The following is a 24,812-nucleotide window of genomic DNA, read 5'->3' as shown; positions in this document are numbered from 1 at the left end:
CCCAAAACCAGAGATGTTGGCATGGATGTGGAGAAAAGGGAATGCTTCCACACTGCTGGTGGAAATGCAAACTAATACGTTCCTTTTGGAAAGATGTTTGGATATCACTTAGGGATCTAAAAATAGATCTGCCATTTGATCCTTCAATTCCTCTACTAGGTATATAACCAGAAGACCAAAAATCACTTTATACCAAAGATATTTGTACGAGAATGTTTATTGCAGCCCAATTCATAATTGCTAAGTCATGGAAGAAGCCCAAATGCCTATTGACCCATGAATGGATTAATAAATTGTGGTATTTGTACACTATGGAATATTATGCAGCCTTAAAAAGATATCTTATTATTTCTAGACTAACCTGCAGGTACACGTTCAGACACTTTCAATCAGACACTCTCCTTCTCCTCAATCCCAAATATACACTGTATACATAGCTCACTGATGAAGTTAGCGCACCTTATTATAATTACTGCTCTACAGCCTGCATTTCACATCTTATTTAAACTTCTTGAGAGCTGGTATAAAGTACCACTACCTTTTCATGGGGCAACAGGCAACCACCTGGACGGAATCTCCCAAATTTGAATCTCCCTTCCAGACCTCAACAAAACTGACATGAAAAATGAAAAATGAGGAAAAAAGTTTTACACGTGAGCTAAGGCAATGTTAGTCAAAATGTATAGTATTAACATGAACCACAGTGCTATTTTACAAAATGAGATACCTCATTTCAATCCTTAGAGTAATTTTAACTTGTACACTGTAGATACCAGATAAGTTTCTTCACTTCAGAATCAGTTTTAAAATCACCTGAAATTAAAGTTAATAAGAACAAACACAAAACTGCAGAAAACTTATCCTAATCTCTTCTGATAATTTTAAGGTATTTCCAAACCTCACTGACGATTCTAAAGCATGTCCCTGAACAATACACATCTCCCCAAATTAAGAGGCAAATTAATTAAGACTGCCATCTTTAAATAAGATTAAGAGAAATTGCCAATAAGAAATATCGAAAAAGAAAAGCTTTTAATAAAATTTTTCCTATGTGTCTCTTACACTCTCTGTGAGAGGGATGATTTGAGGCTCATGTTCATACTAGTTATCTATCTGGAAATATTTCCAGGTTAAAGAATATTAATCCATTGAGCTTGCACTACATGAAAATATCTCCTTTGTGTAATTCCATGTTTATGAAACATTCTGTAGAAATCTACCTCCAAGTACACTAAACTTTTACTAGGTTAACATTTCTGTTCTTATCAGGAGTGAAAGAAAAAAACCTAATATTTACTTAGCATGTATTATATTCCAGAGAGGTCTTATGCACTTTTCATACTATACAGTAGAGCCTCAATAGTTGATCATCTCCCTACATTGACCACCCCCTTTAGTTGACTTAATTTTGCAGACTAGGCATGCGCCACATGCACAAATCAGGGTAGGTCTAGTTCCTTATGTTGACCACCTCCCTGCATTGACCAGTTTGCTACAGTCTCTTGGGTGGTCAACTTACAGTGGTTCTATTGTATAGCCTATGTAATTCTCACCAGTCCTAAATAAGCATTAGATTCATTTAACAAATGGGAAAATTAAATTTAGAGATATTAAATTATGTCTCCAAAGTTACCCATCTATTAAATGGTAAGGTTAAGAATTAGACTCTATTCTTTACAGTTAAAAACTCCACGCTCTTTCTATTCCATCTACAAATTGACAAAGTTCATTTTGCTCCATAAATCAATTTCTGCCGTCCTTGCTTAATGTAAAACACTATTGCAGAATTTACTTATCCTATGCAGGACTGATAAAATGAAAAGTCTATAGGCTGTTCAGACTAGATACCATGGCTTCTAGTGGAAAATTCCAACAGCCAGGCTTCTAGCATCTGAGGCTAAAAGTCAAATATCTGCTTGCTCATTTGACCTAACTCTAGACAGAATCAATTTAGGTCATTTGTCACTAATTAATATGTGCTGAAACAATGTTCTAAACATTCAGGGTTTATAACCTTTTCATTCTGCATATTTCAGGGATACTAGAGTACAGTCACCTCTTGATTAAATTGGATGAACAAGTTAACCTTTGAGCTACAATCTAGCACGTAAAAAAGGATGATACTGATAAATAATGGAGCTAGAAAGAAAAGAGGTATTTTTTAAAAATCCCAAAAGAACAAATGGATATGAAAGCACTTAAACACTTCTTATACTAAGAGCAGAATTTTCAGAACATAAGCAGCCTTAAAAAACGAGTAGCCATTACATGAAAACTTGAAGACGGCACAATCGTAAGCAACACTTTTGGCTGATCTCTTGCCCCTGATTGCTCAAATGGCTGCTATTTGCACTTAAGAGTATAGTCACCCTGGCCCATTCATCCCTGCTTTCTTGGAAAACATTCAAGATGGCCAGAAAGGCACTTATTAGATGAAAAGAGCACTGAAAATTAGGTGAATCTGGACCTGCAGGAATAGGAGCTCCCCCAAATTACTGAGCAGTTAAGAAGGACAGAATCAGGGAACAAGAATAAGAAGGCAGCTGTCATCACGTTCTTTGGGATAGAAATTAAAGGCCGAAAAGTAATTGGTGAAATAAATTTTTAAAAATAGATATTAGGGGCCTGTGTATAAGGATTGCTTTCAATAAAAGATGAAAACAAATCAATGCTTTATGAACTAATTGGCAATTTAGAAGCTGGCATCACTTTGATCACTAGTGAAACCACTGCAGAGCTGAGTTTCTAAGCAACAACTGCCCTTTTTCTTGTATTTTTCCTGTTGTTTAAAGTCAGAACCTATTTACCTATGGTAATATGCAGTAGTCTAGATTACTGGTCATGTTTAATCTGAGATGTAGGTGTTTTGTGAAGGATTAAAACTACAAAAAAATCATATTTTGAGAGATTTCATTAGCAGATATATTTTAATGCTTATCTATAGTAGTAGCTGGCATAGAAGCTAAAGTGAAAAATTTCCTAAATTGGCTGAAAAATATCAACCATGTTGATTTTAGATAAACAAGCTATGTCTTTAAAGCTGGAATGAGAAGGGGAAGTGAACTAGATTTTTACTTTCAGACATCACAGACTCAAACTAATAAGCTAGTCAATCCTTAAGTAACCAGTGAGTGTAAATGTCTTATTCCTAGTACACATGTCGCTGCCGTTCCTTTGATCCTCACCAAGCGTTCTTTTTCTCCACATATTTTTATTATCATTACACTGCTGATCATCTGCTGAACCCACCTAGCCCATGAGTGATATTGGTTAAATCACCTCTTCTGATTCCCCGGAACCTACTCTCTGACTCAGTGGTTTTCAACCTTCCTAATGCCGTGACCCTTTAATACAGTTCCTCCTATTGTGGTGACCCCCAACCAATGGATCACCACAACAGGAGGAACTGTATTAAAAGGGTCACGGCATTAGGAAGGTTGAGAACCACTGCTTCTAGCTGCTTAGAATTTCTGGAGATAGGAATTTCATGTGTTGACTGACAGCACTATAAACTTATTAACTCCCATTCAGAAAAGATATGTTTCTAATCTTTCAAAATCACATCATTGCTATTCTCTCTTTTGAAACTTCTGGCTGTTTAATCTCTATAACTTCTTTTTCCTGAGCTCATGAACAATATAAAAAAGTTTCTTTTATGTTGAAAATACCATCCTTGCCTCTTCTAACTTCTGGGTGTACTGTTTTCCTGTATTTATTTCATTATCAAAATACTCAGTATATGCCATATTATGTTATTTATATAAAATTCAGACAAAATGAATCAATAATGACAGGAACTGAAACACTGGATGCCTATGGATAAGGGATAGGAGAGGCTGTCTGGAAAGGAATCCAAGGGACCTGCTTGGTTCCATGATGAGGTTTAAACCATCGGCTGGGGTTGTTGATTACACTGTTGAAAGCATTTGTCAAAACTTATCAAACACTACAATTAGGGTTGTTATTCAAATAATACCTAAAAATGTATATTGTTGGACAGGAAGTAGGATTTATTGATAGGTGGGATTGAGGAAGCAGCACAGGGGAAGCCTCATGAATACAGGGCCCACTACTTGTCCAGGGGGCCATGACTAGGGACATATCTGACTCCACAGCCATCTGGGAGGAGCCACTTCTCAGCTCCTATGTCTTCAAATGCATCTGTATTAAACTTGCTAAGCCTCACTTCTTTGAAATGTGAGTCTTCTGGATCTAGGGAACTTGAACTTGGTCCTGTGTAGGGCCTCCGTCACATGTCCTTATTTTGCAGTTTAGTGTGGACAGACATGATGACTTGGCCAATGTGAATCCTGGCCACAGTGCCCTGTGACTTTCCAAAGGCATCACATGTTCCTGCCTGGAGCCTAGACTGAGGTCAGCACAAGGTCTGGCATATGAACATATATCAGAAATGACTGTCTCCAAGATCCCTAGAGCAATCTAAGCAAGCAATAGACTGCGTACAGTACCCAGAAGGGTGCGGTTTACAGTCATTGCACACCAGGCTCCCAGGAGGAAAGGAGCACCATCAGCTTAACTGGCTGCAGGTGAAAGTACATTTTGGTAACATAGCACACATTGTGATGTTTTCTCCAAGCTGCTCTTCCATACTTTCATCTCTTGGCAACTATTTCCATCAGATCATTATTACGGCTAGTTCTGTAAAAACAATCGGAATCTTTACATTAAAAATACCATTAATCAGTAAATGCAGTCACATTTTATGGGAAGAACTACTCCTTAACAAGACATTATTTTTCTTTCTTTTTGATGATAAAATATAGTTTCTTATAAAGTTTCTTTCTTTTATTCTATATAAAGTAGAATATATATTACCCTAGCCCAAGGTCATCCAATGCAATAAAAAGTCATTCTTTGTCCTAGTGTACTTATAGTTATAAAAAAGCAAATGTAACAGAGAAACTAGGCTCCTTACCTGAAGACATTTATAATCTATTAGCTTTCATGTTTACATGGATGGAGCTGGAACATATTCTTCTTAGTAAAGTATCTCAAGAATGGAAGAAAAAGTGTCCAATGTTCTCAGCCCTACTATGAAACTCATTTATGGCTTTCATATGAAAGCTATAACCCAGTTATAACCTAAGAATATGGGGAAGGGGGAGAGGGAGGTGAGAGAGGGGAGGATGGGTAGAGGGAGGATGATTGGTGGGATTACACCTGTGGTGCATCTTACAAGAGTACATGTGAAACTTAGTAAATGTAGAATATAAATGTCTTAACACAATAACTAAGAAAATGCCAGGAAGGCTATGCTAACCAGTGTGATGAAAATGTGTCAAACGGTCTATAAAACCAGTGTATGGTGCCCCATGATTGCATTAATGTAACAGCTATGATTTAATAAAAAAAAATATATATATGTATAATCTATTAGCGAATTGAGATTTCCCTGCTGTGGCGAAAAGTGACTTTGTAAAATAGAAAACATTTCTTTCTAAAATCTTCACTTTTCCCCATAACTAAAAGCTGAATTTTAAATTCTGCGTGGGAACTAGAATTTTATACAACATAAAAATATTAACCTATTAATATTTTCAATTATTGATCCATTCTATTCCATTTCACAAAGTCAAACATTTTTTGAAGTTGAGGCTTTCAGTAAAAGTTTGGATAAAAAAAGAATGTTACTATTACTATCTATTAATAATATAGTGGGACAAGAAAAAATGTATTCCACTAAGTCATGATTGTTTCCTGTCCCATGTACTCCTTATTCCTGACATGGAGGTTGACAGATTGGTTCTTTGAGAGCAGCAAATATTCCACAGGCATTAACTTTGACAACACAAGTTGCACTTTTTGTTAGTTTATTTTAATATTTCTTATAGTAAATAAAATATCTGTGCATAATAAACACTTTCCTAATAAAAGATGTACATTTCAGGGCAGCGCCTGTGGCTCAAAGGAGTCGGGCGTTGGCCCCATATGCCAGAGGTGGCGGGTTCAAACCCAGCCCTGGCCAAAAACTGCAAAAAAAAAAAAAAATAATCAAAGATGTACATTTCATAAATTGTCAATCACCCATGTAAAATACGTTACAGTCCCTGGGAAATTGTATCTTTCCTACAGACCAAGGGACTTCAGGGAAAATAGTGACAAAACAAGATCTCCCAAATTTCCAAATAGCTTTATGATATCTCTGAATCCATTGCCTCAGTGTCCTATAGTTAAACTTTATAACAGTCACTGTTACAAATGCCAAAGACCTCTGTGTTGTCACCAAATGTTAACACAAGATTTCCTAACAACCTGTCCAGAGAATTAGTCTAGCACTGCGACGCAGGTGAGTCCCACTGAATAATTCTATTTTCCTCCAAACCCTTCAAATTCCCAATTCTTGTAAATCTCAAATCAAAAACTTAACAAGAAAGTTCTACTTGTCATCAAAATGCCTTAAGAAAGTATGTTGAGTTGTTCAGAATGGAATTTCTGTTTCTAAATTTATGTGACAGAGAGGTAGCTATACCTTTAACTTCTTAGCATATAGACTAAAGTTTACGGGATGCTGAAATTGACAAATTAGGAAATACATTTGTGAAGATAAAAATTCCATCAGAGCAGGCAGTAAAATGTATGCAAGGGAGCCAACACAAGAGAGAAAACTGCCCTAATAGCTGCCGCCCGAGATAATGTTGTGCTGATGCAGTAGAAATCGGACTGAGGGAGGTGAAATATTACTGAAATTCCAATACTGGGATGCTCCTTTGGGGTAGACGTTTTTAAATCAAATTATTAAATGCATATTGATTTGTGTCCCTTTTCCTGATTGAAGTATGGTTTTGTGAAAGGTATGCAGCAAAACGAGGTTAAATTGCATTCTATTTGTTATGTAGTAGGTCAGTTACGGAGTAGCTTTTAAAAATAATATGCAAGATACAGATTTAAGGCGGTCACGCTGACACTTTATTTTTGCATGTACATATGGATCTGATCTCTCTCAAGTTAAATTTAGAGAGTGCACAGCTAATATTCTGTATGTCTTGGAAAACTGCCTGGATAGGAAGACTGTGAGAAACGGATGAAAAGGTTACCAGGCCAACAACATAGTATTTTTTGAACTGAATGTCACTATGCGATGCAAGCTGTGTAAGTTCATATTTTATGTTCAGCTACCTAGACCTTACTAATGCTTTTGGCATGCCTCTCAACTGAGTGTGTTATAAAAGTAATATTGTGTTTGAAACTTAAACATAGAGGTTTTGTTAACTTTATGTTCTGCGATTTACTTTGCCGTGGGCAACGAACACTGAAAAAATTGTCCCCCTTGGTACTACGTAACTCATATTCACTGGTTAACAGTGTAATTATTTTCAAACCTATTTTATTGTATACTGTCAAGTGTGAGTCCTTTGATATATAATACACTTCAACAGTAAAGCAGACCATCATATTTGAGAAAGCATATAAAGGCATTTGCTGAAGCTGGGAGGCCACATTTTTTATATTTACACATGCATGTTATTTCTTTGTAAAATGAAATTTTATATGTAATATATAATCCAGGATTGTTTGAAGGACACAGTAGTCTCACCTTCCTCAAAATAGTTGTTCTTTTTCTCTCTTCTATTCTCTCTTTCAGCAAATCCACATGCCACCTTGTCAGAGGGCATAAACGCCATGGAAGCACAGCATAGAGATATTACTTCTACTGATTTTAATATTGATCCAGATGATAAGTATTCATTCAACAGCTGTTGATGGAAATGGATTCATTAACTGAGTAAATTCTATTTTAGTTTGGTTACTCACTTCTAATTTTTTCAATAAGCTTTTGATAAACATGCTACTTTTATTATATTCATTTGCTTCTAGAAATATTTGACACAAGTATTTACACTTGGTATACCATGTCCATACATGAAATTTGGGGGGGGGGTTACTATATTTTCCCAGGATTATAAAAATTCTCAAGTAATTGCACTTCCTTCTAGAAAAATTAAAATGTATCAGGTGTGACTGCTTATGTAATCAATTTGTGATGAAGTTGGATTTGAGCTGCGTCTGTATGCATGGGCGAGCTGGTTTGTACCATTTACACCCACTCTTCCCAGAGACTGGACTAGTCATTAGCACACAGTAGGTGCTCAATGCTTATTTTCTTGGTTAATGAATTTATCTCTATCCCTATTTATCCCATGTCAAATAGGAGGTGATACTACATGGAAGAGAATACAATGGACTAGGAGTTAGAAAAAATGGCTCTAGTCCTTCCTTTGTTCCCACTTAGAGTAAGCTCTTCACTGTTTCCCTAAAGTGCCGTCTCTGTTTCTCTCTGTATTTCTATTACTACCACCAACAGCCACCTGTCCTTGAATTTCCAGGTAAAGCCCCACTTGTTTATATAATTCTTGTTAATCCTCAGCCAACTCTGATCTCTAATCTTTTTTTTGCCTTTTTTTTTTCTTAAATCATAGCTGTGTACATTAACGTGATCATGGGGCACCATACACTGGTTTCATAGACCGTTTGACACATTTTCATCACACTGGTTAACATAGCCTTCCTGGCTTTTTCTTAGTTATTGTGTCTGATCTCTAATCTTCCAGAACACTTACCAAGTTTATCCACCAGTACTTAGTTTTATTTAATCAGACATTTAACTATATAATGCCTAACGCTCCTCCTATAATTCTTAACAATTCTTAACATGTTATGTGTCTTTTTTCTTTCTCCCATCACACTCTGACTCAGAGGTCTCAAATTGTAGCTGGGCGCTGAATTTGTCCCATATGTGTGTTTTATTTGACCATCACAAAATTTCAAGTCTTAGTTAGTTGTAGATATTCTAGTGAGATTGAGTGAATATAAAGACAATTTTCTGTTTTCTTTAAAAAAAAAAAACACAAAATTCGTTCACTTGGGGCCTGCATTCTTGTTTGGCAGTAATGGAAGTAGCTACTGTCCATTTAGCCAGGGCTCTATACACGTATTCCTATCAACTCCCCGGGCGTGCTTTATTTATTTATGTTCTTTGTCTGGAATCTAGGAAACATTTTAACCCCTGCGTGATACTCCATACTAATTCCTCCACCTCAACACTCTCTCTCTCCCCAAATTTACTTGTAGTTTCTAAAAAGACTTGAGGGCTCCATCTATATATCTCTTAGGCAGCTTAAATTTACATTTAAGATGTTTGAATTTTAAATTAGCTATCTAAATTGTCATTTATCCTCCTGTTTCCTGTAGATAAATAAGTAGAATTCAATGAAAAGGAATGCTGAAACTATTCCTCCTTTAATTCTATCTTCACTAATGATGTATTGGGCAATTAAAAATTGAAAAGCCGTTTGACTTCTCTTTCTGCATCTCTGTATCCGACTATTTCCAAGTTGCGTCAAATTTACTGGCAGAGTAGAACTGGGGTGGGGGCAGGGGGTGCATCATTTCCTTCTCTCCATTTCTATTGCCTCTGCCTTCAGAATCTGCATTTGACAAAAGTGTGTTCCTCTAGGAGATTCCTTCAAAATTAACAGAGTCCTACCAGGAGACCATTTTGCTTTGAGGCCAGATTTCAAAAAACAGAGACAATTTACAGTCAATAGTGAAAGAGTTGTTTTAGAGCTGAAATTCACTTTCACTGCAAAATGCACTTTGAAACATTTACAATCATCTAAGAGACAATTGGTGAAATGTTTTGGCACCAGCAAGTCTGGCACCCAGCCCTCAAGACAAGCAGCAGTTCAACCTATATCCTATTTGACTTTCTCTATTACAAGCACTGCATGTGAGAGAAACAGGAAATCTGTGCAGCACTTTCAAAGCAATGTGGTGAATTATAAATTAATGAGGGTTTAATATGGGAAGGGAATAACATCTGCAGAACAGCGGATTTCATAACGACAAAAGGGAAAAAAGGTTTCCCTTAATAAAACATAACCTTTCTGCATGCTCAATCAATTCTCAATTAGTCATACCAGAGAGAGCACCCACCACACACTGTCAAGACTGCCTCACTTTGGTCCCTTCCCCCCACACTGTTCTGACTTTGCTTCCTGTCACCCAAGATGCTTCTTGAATTAATGTTTCTAACAATGTTTTTCTGTTCTTTTCTGCCATTAAACAGTACAATTTATGTTTTTCCCCATAGAGCTCCTACTGTGTGGCATAACTTTCTCTTCCACTGTTTGCTATCCCTTCTCTGTCCAGTCAGAATGGGCAAGAAACCAGAGCAGAGCAGGAACTCAGAACAGCAATGATTTCCCTAGAAAGTTCTTCACCTCCTTCTTTATGTCCCTTTAATGATCACACAGCAATGAAGTCATCATTTTGGAAGTTCAAAGAAACTAAAGGGAAATTTTTGAGAGTGCTTTGAAATTTTAGTTCAACAGATTAAATACTTACTATTATGTCCAGAGTCATTAACAGACACCATTCAGGCAATAACTCCCGGGCCTTTGGGGGCTTAGCATCTACCATATTTTGCCATGTATAATGTGCACTTTTTCTCCCACAGCTTTGAGGGAAAAATTAGAAAGTGCACTAAACAGAGGTAGTACCAATTCCATACCTATATAGATGTTTTAAATTCTTTTATTTATGCTTTTAGTTAAAAGTGTAACTCTATGTTAAAAAATAAATGCTAAAATTCCTTTATAATGCAAAAAACAAGTACATACATATGAGGAAATAATAATTCAAATTAAAAAATCAAATGATAGATTTTTTTTTTCCTGATCCTGAAAGTTTGGTCCAAAAACACGGTTGCACTCTACATGGCAAAAAATGGTAATTAAAAAGGAAAGTGGAAAGAGATTTTACAAATACACATGACAAACAATAAGGCTTAGACCATAGTAGCACCATCAATTACTTAGACCATAGTAGCACCTAAAGCAGGCAGGGGATAATTCAGTAATTTCTGCAGTAGACATTTAACTGAACATTCGCTATTTGTGAAGATGAATACCTATTAAGAAAATAATTCATGGACAAACATTCGCCAACTCTATGGTTATCACATAAGTACAGAAAACAGGGCTATATACAGAGAAGCACATGAGTCTGGAAGAGCGAGATGGAAAGAGCGAAGCACCAGGGTACGGCGAGGTTTGGAAGTGTGAGAGAATATTCTGTATGCTAGAAGAGTTCCTAGATCTGGATGATGAGTGGACTCTAAGGATTTGACTCCAGAAACCTAGGAACTAAAGCAGGGAAGAGACACAATCCTGGGAAACTTTCATGGGTGTTGTTAAGCACCCAGCACAGTGCCTGAAGCATTCGTGTGAATAATTGAATAAGGAATTTAGCCTTTATCCTAAAGGTTTTAGGTATTTATAGAGGATTTGTATTTAGGAAAAGTCACAAAGAGGTGATTGTGGAGGTTGGATTAGAGATGTTGAGATTAATGGCAGAGAGACGAGACAGGGTGCCCCTGCAATATTCCATGTGAGATGATATGAGCCCCCAAATAAAAGAGCAGTTAAAAAAGCTGGAGCAGAGCTACCTAGGAGTAAAATGGCATGCCTTGTTGAGTGAGCAGAAATGTTGCAGGAAGAGGGAGATCAAAACTAATGATGTTTTTCAGATTTGTAGTTTGGATAATTGAGTAGCTTGTGGTACCTTACATTTAGATAAGAATTCCAGGGGGAAATAAAAAGAAGGTTTAATATCTACCTTCACTACTTTTATCAGTATAAACTCATCAGAATGTTCTCAGGTTCCTATATAAGGTACACCAATTTTATTTATAATATCAGGTTAACCATCTAGTTTTCCAACACAACTTATACTAGAAGCTTAAATTTTTGAGTAAGTGAGTATTCAGAGAGTAGTAAGAAGGGGTAGCTGGTAGCTTGATCAAAGAAAGAGATAACAACAAACACAAAAGAAAACAACCAACTGGCAGTTTTTATTTCTGATATGATTAATGGCATTTAACATTCTCTACATGCCAGAGTAGGATGCTGCCCGGCCCCAGGGAAAGGCACGTGCCTGGCTTCCTTAAAAGTATCGATGGTATATTCAGTTCCACTGATGGTGAAGTACATGGTTCCACACTTAATAATCACTGTCCTCAAGGTTCCTTAAATCAATGCTGAACTCATCACTGTTTAACATATATCAAGCATTGGTTGAAAGATCAACTTTTTGAAGTCTTATAATAATTTGCAATTCATACTTCCTTCTAAAGCTCTGCAGTAAGTGAGTCACTCATTACAGAGTTGGCTTGCACTGTGTTGGTTCAATGTAAAAGTTGTTTATTTCTCCTTGAATTTGTACAATCAGAAAGGCTATAAAAATAGCTCTAAAAACCTAGTTCTCTACCTTCATAATGACCATGTTGTTGAGGATGTTTTTCAGCCCATTATCCCAATATCCTTTGATTCATCCAAGTTATATTTATTGATTATCTATACTTTTCTAGATACTATACTAGGTTTTGGAGACACAAAGATGAATCACACATAGCCATTAACATTAAGGGGCTTCCAAAACCATTATGGAGAAAGAAAACTGAGCAAATTATTATAATGCAAAGTGGTAAGGGCAAGGGTAGTGATACGTCCCAAGGACCGCAGAGCAGGGGAGGACCTAACAGTGTCACTCAGGGAATGGATGAGGGCTTCTCAACCAGCATTCTAAGGGAAGAGTGAGGCAAGTGAGGAATGGTGAAAGGACATTCCAAGAGGAATAGAAAGCTAGTGGAGACCCTGGGGAGTTTTGCTCAGTACCAGAAATAGTTCTGATTCCTCTGCATGAGCCTTCCTCCAGCAGACACACAGCACCTATAACACACACTTGTCTAGTAGTATCGAGTACCAGACTCATCTTACTGCTTTTACTTAAATTTATCTGTGTCTTAATTTCTTCATTTTCTTAACATAATTATATTTTAATTTTTTAAGATTTATATTTTAAGAAACATGAAGTCCTTTAACATAAGATAGAGTATAAATAAATAACACTAATGGAGGATGAGGAGGGACAGAGTAAGAGTGAAATTATTTCCAATAATGACAAGTAATTCTAAATCCCTGAAATAGCCCCTGCGAGTATCAGTTTGCAATTAATATCCATGATGGTCACCCTAAGTCATTAAGAAAAACTTAAACTTCATATGTTTTATGTAGGAAAACACATTACTTGTTTAATACCCAGATTATTTTTAAATGGTTAATTTTGTGTATTTTTGTGAATAAACTTACAAACCTTTAGGTTAAGAGAAAACCTGACTAACTAGAATTTTTTTTCCTCGAAGGCCAATAAAAAGCAGAAACTTTTATGCATTTGGCTTAGGAACAGGTATTTTAATATAATATAGCCAAAAGTCTATCCATGGACTCTATTCATAGTAAGAAGAAATGTGGCCAGATGCAGTGTTTCACACCTATAATCCTAGCACCTGTAATCATTGGAGGACCAGGCAGGAGGGTCACTTGAGCTCAAAAAGGGAAGATTGCTTGAATTTAGGAGTTTGAAACCAGTCTGAGTAATAGCAAGATCTTATCTCCACTAAAAATAGAAAATTTAGCTAGAAAGTACAGATACAAAATTATTTGATAATAAATAGCATTAGTTGATAACAAAAGCAAAACACTAGTCAGAAATCTGTTGGAGGTTAAGTATGGTGGCTCATGCTATTACTTTTACAGGCCAAGGAGAGAGGTCAGCTTGAGGCCAGGAGTTCAAGATCAGCTTAGGTAACATAGTGAGACCTCTTCTCAAAAATAAATAAATAAATAAGAATAAAAACTGCTAGAGTTTTCTAAATTATATTTTCAAAAATTATAAACAAAATATAATATGATCTCCTTTTGGGGGGTATATCCTCTTGAGCAAGTTATTTAATTTCCAAGTGCCTCAGTTTTCTTACTGTATGTAAGGAATAAAAAATAGCACACAGGGATGATTTGAACATAAGATTAAATAAGATAATAAATAGGGGGGCGGTGGTGCTTGTGGCTCAAAGGAGTAGGGCGTCGGCCCCATATACTGGAGGTGGCAGGTTCAAACCTGGCCCCGGCCAAAAATAAATAAATAAATAAAATAAAATAATAAATACATCAAATTTAAAGTTCCTAGCAAATTAAGAGTACTCAAGTATATGATAAATATTATTAGTGTTACTATTAGTTTTCTCAAAGAAAACTATAGCACTCATACAATTAAAGAAACACCACCTTATGCTTTCATGGACATTTTATTTTAGAAGTTACTTGTGATAATAAATGCCTGATTCAAAGTATTTTTAAATTCCTATAGAAATGCTAAGTGTGTCTATGTAGGGTGGTTTGGGGAAATGAAAGTTGGCTGAGAAGGAAAAGGAGATGTTAGGAGATATGGGCTGCAACTTCTACCAGAATGTCTCAGCTTCTGGAAAGCAAAGGGGAGTAATGCTAAGGAATAATAGCATGTCTTGGTCAATAAAAGTCAGAAAAAAGAAGGAAAAATGAAGTGGATGAGAAAGATTCCAAGCTCAAGAAAGAGATAAGAGAAAGAACCTGTGGACCTGTGGTTTAACTAGCAGTGTTTCTCCATCATTTCCTGGAGAGCCAACTCTATAGGATGTACAGAGCACCTGCAAACTGGCGAATGTTCATGGAAATATTACAGAAATGAGAGTATTTAGTGAAGAAATAAACAGTGCCCTTGAGGTGATAAACATGAAGCATACTTTTTGATTCAAAGACACAGGGGCCTATCATGTCTCACTACTTAAAAGGAATGTGGCAGTGCAGTATAACAGACTAGTTTGAGTTTAATTAGCAGTACCTTTTAAATTTATCGTTTGGAAAAAGAGGAGAAAGTCTGCTTACTGAAAGTAGCCTATTGTTGAGGTGTATAAACCATGCCACCATTCTTTTGGTGTTTTTTCTCCTCTGTTTCTCATTAGTTTCAACCCATTAAAATTTTCTGACAAATGTAAATCCTACAAGGCTGATCGGTTTGATTAACCTAATAAAGAAAAAGAAGCCAGCCACTTATCAACCTTCACTTGACATTGACATAAAGTCTTTATGTGGCACAGTTCCTGGGTTTTGTCCTTTGAAACAGGGAGAGGGATTGGGAGAATGAATAGGATTGTAGTGCAACAGATTAATTAAGCAGCTCTCAGGAATGATATTGAAAGGTAACTGATTAATTGAACATTGAAGCCATCTAATCAAATAGCGAACACAATAAATATGTTTCTTCAGAGATAAATTATGCACTGATTAGCATATTCATTTCTACAGTTGAGTTAACTCTTTATGTGTGTTTTTAGTTTTGCGTAGCTAGAAAGAGCTACCTGCTATAGATTCTCTTTCATGTCATTCTAAAGATGCCTGGAGAACATGCCTGTATTCCTTCAAGTCTTGAACAGCTTGCTCATTAAATATGCAAACTTTTTGTTAACAGAAAGGTGAAAAAAATCCACTGAAATCAATGACTTGCCTTCTCTCACAACCTGCAGTTAGGCAGAACATACACTAGACTGCAGATGAATCATCCAGAAAGTATTTTATGCACAGCCTGGCAGAGGTCCTCAAACTTTTTAAACAGGAGGCCAGTTCACTGTCCCTCAGACCGTTGGAGGGCCAGACTATAGTTTAAAAAAAAAACAAAACTATGAACAAATTCCTATGTACACCGCACATACCTTATTTTGAAGTAAAAAAACAAAACAGGAACAAATATAATCACACTGTCTCATGTGGCCCGCGGGCCGCAGTTTGAGGACCCCTGCACTGTTGTAGAAACATTAATGCTAAAGATCCATCAAAGTTTTCATATACAATTATGCAAATATAATTTTTGCTGTATGTAAACATAGTTATTATTTTTTTGTGTTGAATCCACAAAGATGGTCACTTTACAGTTATAAATTTTAGTAAAATGAAAAGTGGCCCTTAAATCTCTCGGCATCTGGGGGAAGATAAATTCAGATTCTAAAGCAGTCCATTTGTACTGAAACTGTCTTCCTTTTTGCCTCAGTGAGGCACTGCCCCCATTGTTGACATCCGGGTAAGATCCAGTGGCCACAGCTGTGTTGCTCAATGAATAGCCAAAGTCGGCTCCCTGTGCCTGTGGAAGCTCATCATCAAAGGGGGTCTGTCACCCGTTGTCCAGAGCCAAGTTCCCTGCCAGCCTGGAGCAGCAGAGCTGCATGGGGGAAGGGCATGAAACCCCAGAGATAAGAAACATTGCCTGTCAGAGTGTAAACCCTGGCAGCTCTAGTCCTAACGCTGAGTCCTGATTGGATTCCTGAGTCAGTGACTTTCTTACAGAAATTTAAGCTCTGCCGAAGGGAGCGCTCTGCAGGAGAGAGGTCGGTTAATACCTCTGCTGCCACAGATGTCATGTGCACGATTCGATGGAGCCACATTACTCATCACTCTAAGCTGGAATTGACTAACAGGCTGTATCACATTTAAAGGCAAAATGTAACAGGGCTGTTGTCTGAAAAGAGATTCAGAAGAGTACTAGAGTGGTTTCTTTTATTTTTTTCCTTAATAGACACTAAAAAATGCAAGCGGCATTTTTCTTTTAACTTAAAGGAACTGAATTCTTTTTTAGCTTCAAAAATCTTAGCTTAAACAAATTCCAGGTCAGTCATTAAATGGCCAATAATCTTATACTCTATGATGTTTTACAAATCATTTGCTTTCAGCTTATGACATTTTATCAGAAGGGTTTTGTAAAAGATGGAAATTTGGTAAAAACCTGTATGTGAAAATCGGTTTAAATTGAACAGACAAAACAGGCCTGTAAATTGAAACAAAAATGATCTCAGGACTTTACTGAAATAATTATAACTCGGCTTCAGAACTTTAAAACTACTCTTCTAAAGGAAAAAAAATCTCCATAATCTACAATCTCAACTCCTTTGTTGGTGATCTGTACATCGAGTAAGTGTTCATAAGTTCATATAAAACACGTCCAGTTGCAGAAATCTAATGGTCTAATGAAAAACAACATAGTTGTAATTATCAGACATTTAATGTCTTCCTCCTCATATACTTTGGTCAAATCCTTAGAACATTAGAAAAATAAAAATAAAATAAAGCCTTTCATTCTATTTGCATGTATATTGCTAACAATGCCCCAAGGAAGACTGAACCTTATTCCACTGTCAACATCAGCATTGTTTGATAACAAAAGCGAAGCAGTTGGTAAAAATATACTACATTTTTCATAAAAACTACAAACAGAAATTTATCTCCCTTTTAGTAGAACTGGTGGGGATTTACCTTTAAAAATATAATTCTTTCAAAATTCTGAAATCCATTCTTGCACTAAAAGCACCATTCCTATTCATTTTTTCCTTTTTTTTGGCTAATACTTCCAATTTATTTTTGCTAATACTTCCAATTTATTTATGTATTTTTATGTATTTATTTATTAGTCTGGGATATACTGATTTTAATTTTTAACATGTTTTAAATTTAGGGGAATAACATATATTCTCCTTTATGTTTCAGGAAACAGGAAACAGACAGCTTTATATTAACGTAACAAGATTATTTGTTTATTTTTTGTTTAATTGACACATATGTTTAATTATTTGCATACCTAGTGGTGGTAGGTATTAAGGGGGGATAGTGTGGTGTTTTGATGCATGGTCACACTGTGTAAAAAGCAAAACAGGGTATTTAGATTATCCTTTATCTCATAGAGTTAGCATTTCCTTGAGATGAGAATGCTCAAAATTCTTCCTTCTAGCTATTTGAAATATGTAATACAATATTGTTAACCTCAGTCAGTCTTCTGTGTGATAAAATATCGGAACTTATTCCTCCATTCGAACTGGAGTTTTGTACCAGTTTCTCCCCATCCTCTGCCCTTCCCGGCCTCTAGTAACCACTATTCTACCCTCTCCTTCTATAAGATCTTTTTTTTTGGTTCCATATATGAATGAGACTGTGCAGTATTTGTCTTTCTGTGCCTGACATATTTCAGTCAGCATAATGTCCTCCAGGCTCATCCATGTTACCGTGAATGACAGGATTTCATTCTTTTGTTAATGACTGATTAGTACTCCATGGTGCATGTATACTACATGCCACATTTTATTTATCCATTCAGTTGTTCAAGAACACCTAGACTGATTCCATATCTTGGTCATTGTAAACACAACTGCAATAAACCTGGAAGGACAGGTGTCCCTTTTATATACTGAGTACATTTGCCTGACGTAAATACCCAGTAATAGCGTTGCTGAATCATATGGTAGTTCTATTTTTAATGTTTTGAGGAATTTCTATACTGTTTTCCATATTTGCTGTGTTAATTTACCTTTCCACCAACAGTGTATAAGTATTCCCCTTTTTTGCATAACTGTCCTAGCATTCATTATCTCCTGTCTTTTAGATGATAGCCATTTTAACTGGTGTGAGATGACTTCTCACTGAGCTTTTGATTTGCATTTCTTTGATGATTAGAGATATTGAGCATTTTTATTGGCCGTTGATTTTTATGTCTTCTGTTGAGAAATGTCTATTCAGTCTTTTGCCCATTGTTTCATCAATTCTTTTTTTTTTTTTTTTTTTTGCTATTGAGTTGTTTGAATTCCTCATGTATTCTGGATACTACTTGTCAGATGCATAGTTTGTAAATATTTTTCTCCCAGTTTGTTTTTTTTTTTCACCCTATCCATTATTTCCTTTGTTATGAAGAAGATTTTAGTTTGATATAATCCCATTTTTCTTTTGTTTCCTAGGCTTTGATGTCTCATCCAAAACATCTTTACCCAGAACAACATCATGAAGCATTTCCCTATTTCTTTTAGTAGTTTTATTGTTTCTGATCTTACCTTGAAGTCCGTCCTTCCATTTTGAGTTGATTTTTGTCCATGGTGAGAGACAGGGGTCTAGCTCTATTTTCATGCAAGTGATTATCAAGTTTCCTCACCACCTTTTTTTGAAGGGACTGTCTTTTCTTCATCAGCTGTGTGTACTTGGCACCTTTGTCAAAATCATTTGGCTGTAAGTTTGTGGATTTATTTCTGTGTTTTCTGCTGTGTTCTGGGGGCTTATGTGTGTGTTTTTATGCCAAGATCCTTCTATCTTAGTTGCTATAGCTTTGTACTATATTTTCAAGTCAAGTAGTCTGAAGCTTCTAGCTTTGTTTTCTTTGCTCAAGATTTATTTGGCTATTTGGCATATTTTGTGGTTTTGTACTAATTTTAGGTGTGTTTTTCTCTTTCTGTGAAGCATAAAACAGAACCTAATGCAGTGGTTCTGTGATAAATTTCAACCTAATGGTACTATTTTGATAGGGATGGCTTTAAATCTGTAGATATCTTCTCGTATAGATATTTTTAAAGTATTAATTCTTCCAATTCATGAGCATGGAATAGCTTTCCATTTATTTATGTCTTGTTCAATTTTTTCAATATTTTATAGTTTCAGTGTAAAATTTCAATATAGAGATCTTTCACTTTGTTGGCTAAATGTATTCTTGATTATTTTACAATGTTTTGGCATCTATTGTAAATGAGACTGTTTTCTTGATAATTACTTGTTCATTTACTATTTAACCAATAGCTACTCCATCTGAATATTTAGAAATCCTATGGTAGAACTGTTGGGGTCCTAACATGGCCCCACAAGAACCCTTCCCCCTCCCTGTCTTCCTCTACTCCTAAGACAAAGGTCCCAGAGGGCCTAGTTAGCCTCATCCCTGAAGTTTATGCCAAAGGAATATAACTCACCAAAGCCCTCTGGGAGAGCTATGAAATTTATGTCCCTCTATATCTCCATATAAAAGGGGCTGTAATTGCCCTTGGGTGCAGACGCCCTCCCAGAAAAGTTCTTTCCCCTTTAATAAACCTGCCCTGAACATCTCTGCTCTGGTCTCACCTCTGGGCCCTGCACCTTGCAAGAACAGCTTGATTCATTTGAATTTTTCTAAAATTTTTTTTTTTTGGTTTTTTTTATTTTTTATTTTTTTTTGGCTTTTTTTTTAATTTTATTTCGTTGCTTATTTTTTATTTCTTCACTTTTTTTTTTTTTGTTGAGACAGGGTCCCACCCTATCCCCCTGAGCAGAGTGCAGTGGGCGTGGTAGCTCACCACAACCTCAGACTCGGGCTGCGGGCACCCCGCTGCCTCAGCCTCCGGAAGCCGCTGGGATTACAGGCGCTCGCCGCAGCGCCCGGCTGGGTTTTTCCATTTTTTTCACGAGTCGGGGTCTCACTGTCGCTCAGGCGAGTCTCGAACTCCTGAGCTCAAGCGATTCTCCCTCCTCAGCCTCCCACAGTGCTGGGATTACAGGCGTGAGCCACCGCGCCCGGCTCATTTGAATTTTTCAATATGAATTTCTCCAATTTTGTTGGTGGCGTTGCTCTTTAAGCTCATAAATACCATTATTATCATATAGACTAAGGTAAATGAAGTTTGCTTACATAATTTGTTTTATATTTTTACATCAAATAAACTGTTGATTATCTCCAGAATGTACTTACAATGTATTAGCCATTAAACCTGTGTGTGTGTGTGTGTGTGTGTGTGTATGTGTAATTTCTTTCTTGGGATGCTTTCAATATTCCTATAGGAAAAGTCACTCTTCAGATTTGTTAAAACAACTCAAATTCCTGTCATGATTTATTATCATATAAAATTGTATGAGTAGTTGTTTAACTGATTGGATGCTTATTTTTAAAAGGATATAAAAGACTGGGGAGATAAAGGACATAAATACTCTCTAAAGATATAAGCATAAATTACTATAGAATATAAAATAATGTTATAAAGTATTTTGGTCCTAACTGTGAAGATGATCACTTTGCAGACTAGAGAGTGCTGATTTAAATAGGACATTTTAAATCATTTTCATCTTTGAAAAAAGTTTTAGATGTGTTTTGAGGCCTTTTTGAATTGATTTATATTACATTTGGTCAGTATTTTTGCTTATTTATAGAAAATATATTGTAGTACCATTGTAAAATAAAACCAAAAGCTCTACTTTGAATGCATTATAAAAAGTGGCCTTCCTTACGCTATGATAGACATACCATGTTATTCTAACAGTAAATTTTAAAAAAGAGACCTTTAAGAAATTCGAGGTGGTTTACTTTTATTTGAAAATTATAACATGAGTTTGGCACTTAGACTGTGCTATAAAATTACCTCAGACTTTCTTCAGCTTATCTAAGCATTAATAAAAGTCCAGCCTGTGTTTTCTGACATCGTGACAGCAGTCTTCCAAAATTGGGTTTGAAGTCAAAGAAAGTAGGCACTAAAGAAGTATTTGATTCACCTCTCTAATATTGTAAAGTAAGAGTTTTGAATTTCATTCAAAGAATGAAAGCTATAACTAGCCTGATCTGAAATTGCATGTCAGCAAGTTATATGCAGAGCCATTTGAAACCTGTCCGTGTCTTTTTAAACTGCAAAGAACTTTAGTGCTATGTTTTTTCAGTGTTAAGATGGGCCTATATTTATATGTTTCATTATACTTTCAAAAGAAACCATTTTAAATTGGTTATCTTAGTTTAAAACGTTCCTTATTTTGGAAGAAAATATTGTATAATTCTTCTAAATTCATTGCTTTTTTTAAACATATTATTTTATTTATTTATTTTTTTGTCAGGTCAATGAGGGTACAATGATTACGTTACATTGTTGGGATTTCTAAGGCAAAGTTCAAGTTGTAGTTGAGCCTTGCATCGGGGAGTGTGCTGTAGCCCCTTGCAGTGTGCACATTAGGTGAGAGCTTACCAGTTCCCATCCTTCCTCCCCTTGCCCCTTTCCCTCTTTCTGCCACCTCCCCACTTGAATATACTTGTATCTCTTTCCTCTCCGGTGTGTAGTTTTTTTTTTTTTTTTTTTAATTGTTTTCATATTAGCAGGATTTACTGGGATGGAGATGAAACACATTCTTCTTAGTAAAGTGTCACGAGAATGGCATTATATAATTCTTATTAATACTCAATATCTTTTATAGCTATAATTTAACTTATTGTGTTTGTGTAATTTTTCAGCTTCCGGAAGGTTCACTTGCTTAACATGCTCCACTCATACATTCCGCATTGCACAACTGGTTTTCAACCCAGTGGAACTGGAGGGTACAGGGAGGAGGCACAGCAGGATCTGGAAGTTGAGGAGGTGGAAATGAAGTTTGAGATACTGCTAAGGATGGTCATTTGGCTCCCTGGAACACCCTTCATGTGATAATCAAAGATTAGATAATGTTTCACTTTCAGTTACCACATAATACGTATAACATGTTAATAATTATACCTGATATTTTAGAATGCGTTCAAATAAGGAATAAGAAAAGAAATCTTCAAAGCTGAAAGAATCATTTTCATATGGTATAAATTCTACTTCTTCATATAGTAATACATTTTGCTATGTTAAGTGCCTCTTCCACTTTGAAAACTTGGAATTTACTCACTATTGTAAGAGTAATGCTCTCCTTTTTAAATCTTTTTCTCTCGAATATTTGATATTTCCCCCTTTATCCTGAGGAACAAAGTGAAAAGGTATTTTAACTATTCACTTAAAGTAGAATAATTAAGTATTAAAATTCCCTTGACCAATACCTTGCAATGCCTTATTACATTTAGAAAATAATAAAATTTGTTCTACTTTAGCCCACCCTGTCTCTACAAGGTAGGAGGGCAGGAACGTGCCACAATGCCACAATCCTCAAACCTGAGTGACAAAAGGAGGTATAAAGGCCCAAGTAAGACTGGTTCTGGTCACATTCTAATCCCATTTAATAAAATAAAATCTCATCCAGTCTCAAACCTAGGGTAGCAACCCCTTTCCAAACTTTTAATCTTCCCAGTAAATTTACAAATATAATACAGAAAAACAGAAAATGCAGGGATGTGTGTTAAATACCGTTGGTTATTATTTTAAAGGTGATGATAGATTATATTGTTAAAGCTCCAAAATAGGTTCTAAATCTCTGTTCAAAGGAACAACAGCAGTAGCCTGTGTGCAAAGGCAGCACTATTGGAATAAATCCGCTGCCACTCGGGGTGACTCCTTGGAGAGATACATTTATATGTATAAGTAGAGTTGAATTCCTTAAAATACCCATCTTGTCAACTCATTCTTTTATTGTAATATCTGAATATAAAGGGTAAATGCTAAACCCTTCTTTTATGAAACTGACAATATAAAAAGGATCGGAGCCCATTACAGGGGAGAAAGATTCCACAGAAGCTTAGATGAGATATGGAACAAACAGGTACTTGAAGGAGAATTGTGAAGGGGATAGAATACTATTTCATTTATTGATCACAGGATTTACAAAAGGCAACTTGGGAAGGATGCATCCTCAAGGTCAGTTGCACCTTTAAATACAAGTTCACACATTACTGATGAGCTCCATATGTTTCTGGCTAAAAACCTGTGAAGCCTTTTTCTTTCCATTGATTAAAAGCAAAGGAAAGTTGACAAGGGAACTAATGAGCTATACATAATGAATAAAGTGGCAATGTTCTCATCTAGTCCTTCTTCCCTTTTGTAAAATGGCCTCAGAAACTTGATTCAATGCATTGCCATAGACATTGACCTAGGAACTTCAGCCAGGCCAGCAATGGCACTGTTGTGACCATTTGGCTAACCTGGTTAAATAAGATGTGTAAACACACATACAAAAACAGAAACAATTATCTGTCCAGAGCTAAAATGAAAATTATAAAACTGCAAGAAATGTCATATATTAAGAACTTACATATTTTCTTTTATTCTTATTTCATTGCAATGTGTCAGGGGCCTTTGGCAAATGCTCTGTTCATAATTGATTATGACTGATGTGCAGGATTAAGTCATAAAGTCAGGTCTTATTATTTTACATTAGCTCAGGCATTAGCCACTTACAGTAAATGTTCTTGGAAGGATGTTCTAACTTACAGAAATACTAGAAATACCCTAGGTAAAAATAAAAATCAGAGCAGGTTTCTTTTTAGTGATTTCTTTCAGCTCCACCTTCACCTTTCTTTCTTGTTTCCACGCCCTCGTTCTGTTCCCCAAGCAGTTTCCCGAAGAGCTGAAGAATCAGTACTCCCAAAGAAACTTACACCTGTCCTCTACTCTCTGAAAAATAATACCCTCAGGGCAGAAGACTGGAGATAGCACAAAGAGAAAAGCAATTTGTTTGGTTATCTGATGGAGGTAATTTACATACTAGTGTGAACCTACTTAAGTTTCCTGTCTGACTTGCTTTTAAAAGGGGAATTATTAACATAAATGGGTCTTGATTAGTAACAAGAGGTGGCAGACCCCTGCTCTGTGCTAACATCTTCCCTAGGGCATGTTGGAGATAAGAGGTCAGGCAAACTCAGTTAGCCTTTAAAGACTGCCAAGCACTACACTCACTTTTTGTTTTTTAATTGCAAGTTTCCCATTTGCAGGGCCCTAAATTTAGTCCTGGGGCAGGGATAGAAAGGCAGCCTCTCCAGCTCTTGTCTTTGAGAAGCTGTAACTGGAGACATTTTCTCCCAACCCATTCTGCCTCCTCCCATTTCATCACAGACTCAAAATTTGAGTGTAATAAAATAACTCTCCAAAGACCCTCTGTAGTACTCTAGAATGGCTAGTATTTCACTAGAATCTCTAGCGAAAAAGCCTGTCTTCTGAATTTTATTATTTTTATACGTTTGAAAAGATTTAGAAATGAGACTAATGGACAGCACTTCAATAATCTATGACAATGTTTTCTGACAGAATTCATTAAAAAATTTCTCCCTGTAGGGATAAATATTGCTAGAATGATTAAAAAAATTTACAAGTGTCAATGTCCAATTATTAAGAGATTATTTCTAAATATTTTATTTTATGGATAGAATTTATAATTATAAATTTAAATTAAAATAATGTTTCTCAGTACATAATCTGGGGAAATAATTAC

At 36.0% G+C, this 24,812-nt stretch overlaps 1 protein-coding gene and 1 non-coding gene across 3 annotated transcripts in view; both read right to left on the bottom strand.

The window, feature by feature from the left end:
- ALCAM (activated leukocyte cell adhesion molecule) overlaps positions 1–24,812 on the bottom strand; it is a 205,225-nt gene that overhangs the window by 108,946 nt on the left and 71,467 nt on the right. The gene's annotated exons all lie outside the window — the stretch shown is intronic.
- LOC128568267 (small nucleolar RNA SNORA70) lies at positions 4,414–4,547 on the bottom strand. The gene has a single exon (XR_008375084.1). It is a non-coding gene; the product is annotated as a small nucleolar RNA SNORA70 (small nucleolar RNA).

This window comes from Nycticebus coucang, chromosome 16 (assembly GCF_027406575.1).
Source record: "Nycticebus coucang isolate mNycCou1 chromosome 16, mNycCou1.pri, whole genome shotgun sequence".
NCBI classification, from domain to species: domain Eukaryota; kingdom Metazoa; phylum Chordata; class Mammalia; order Primates; family Lorisidae; genus Nycticebus; species Nycticebus coucang.
This window is presented reverse-complemented; position numbering and strand designations above follow the sequence as displayed.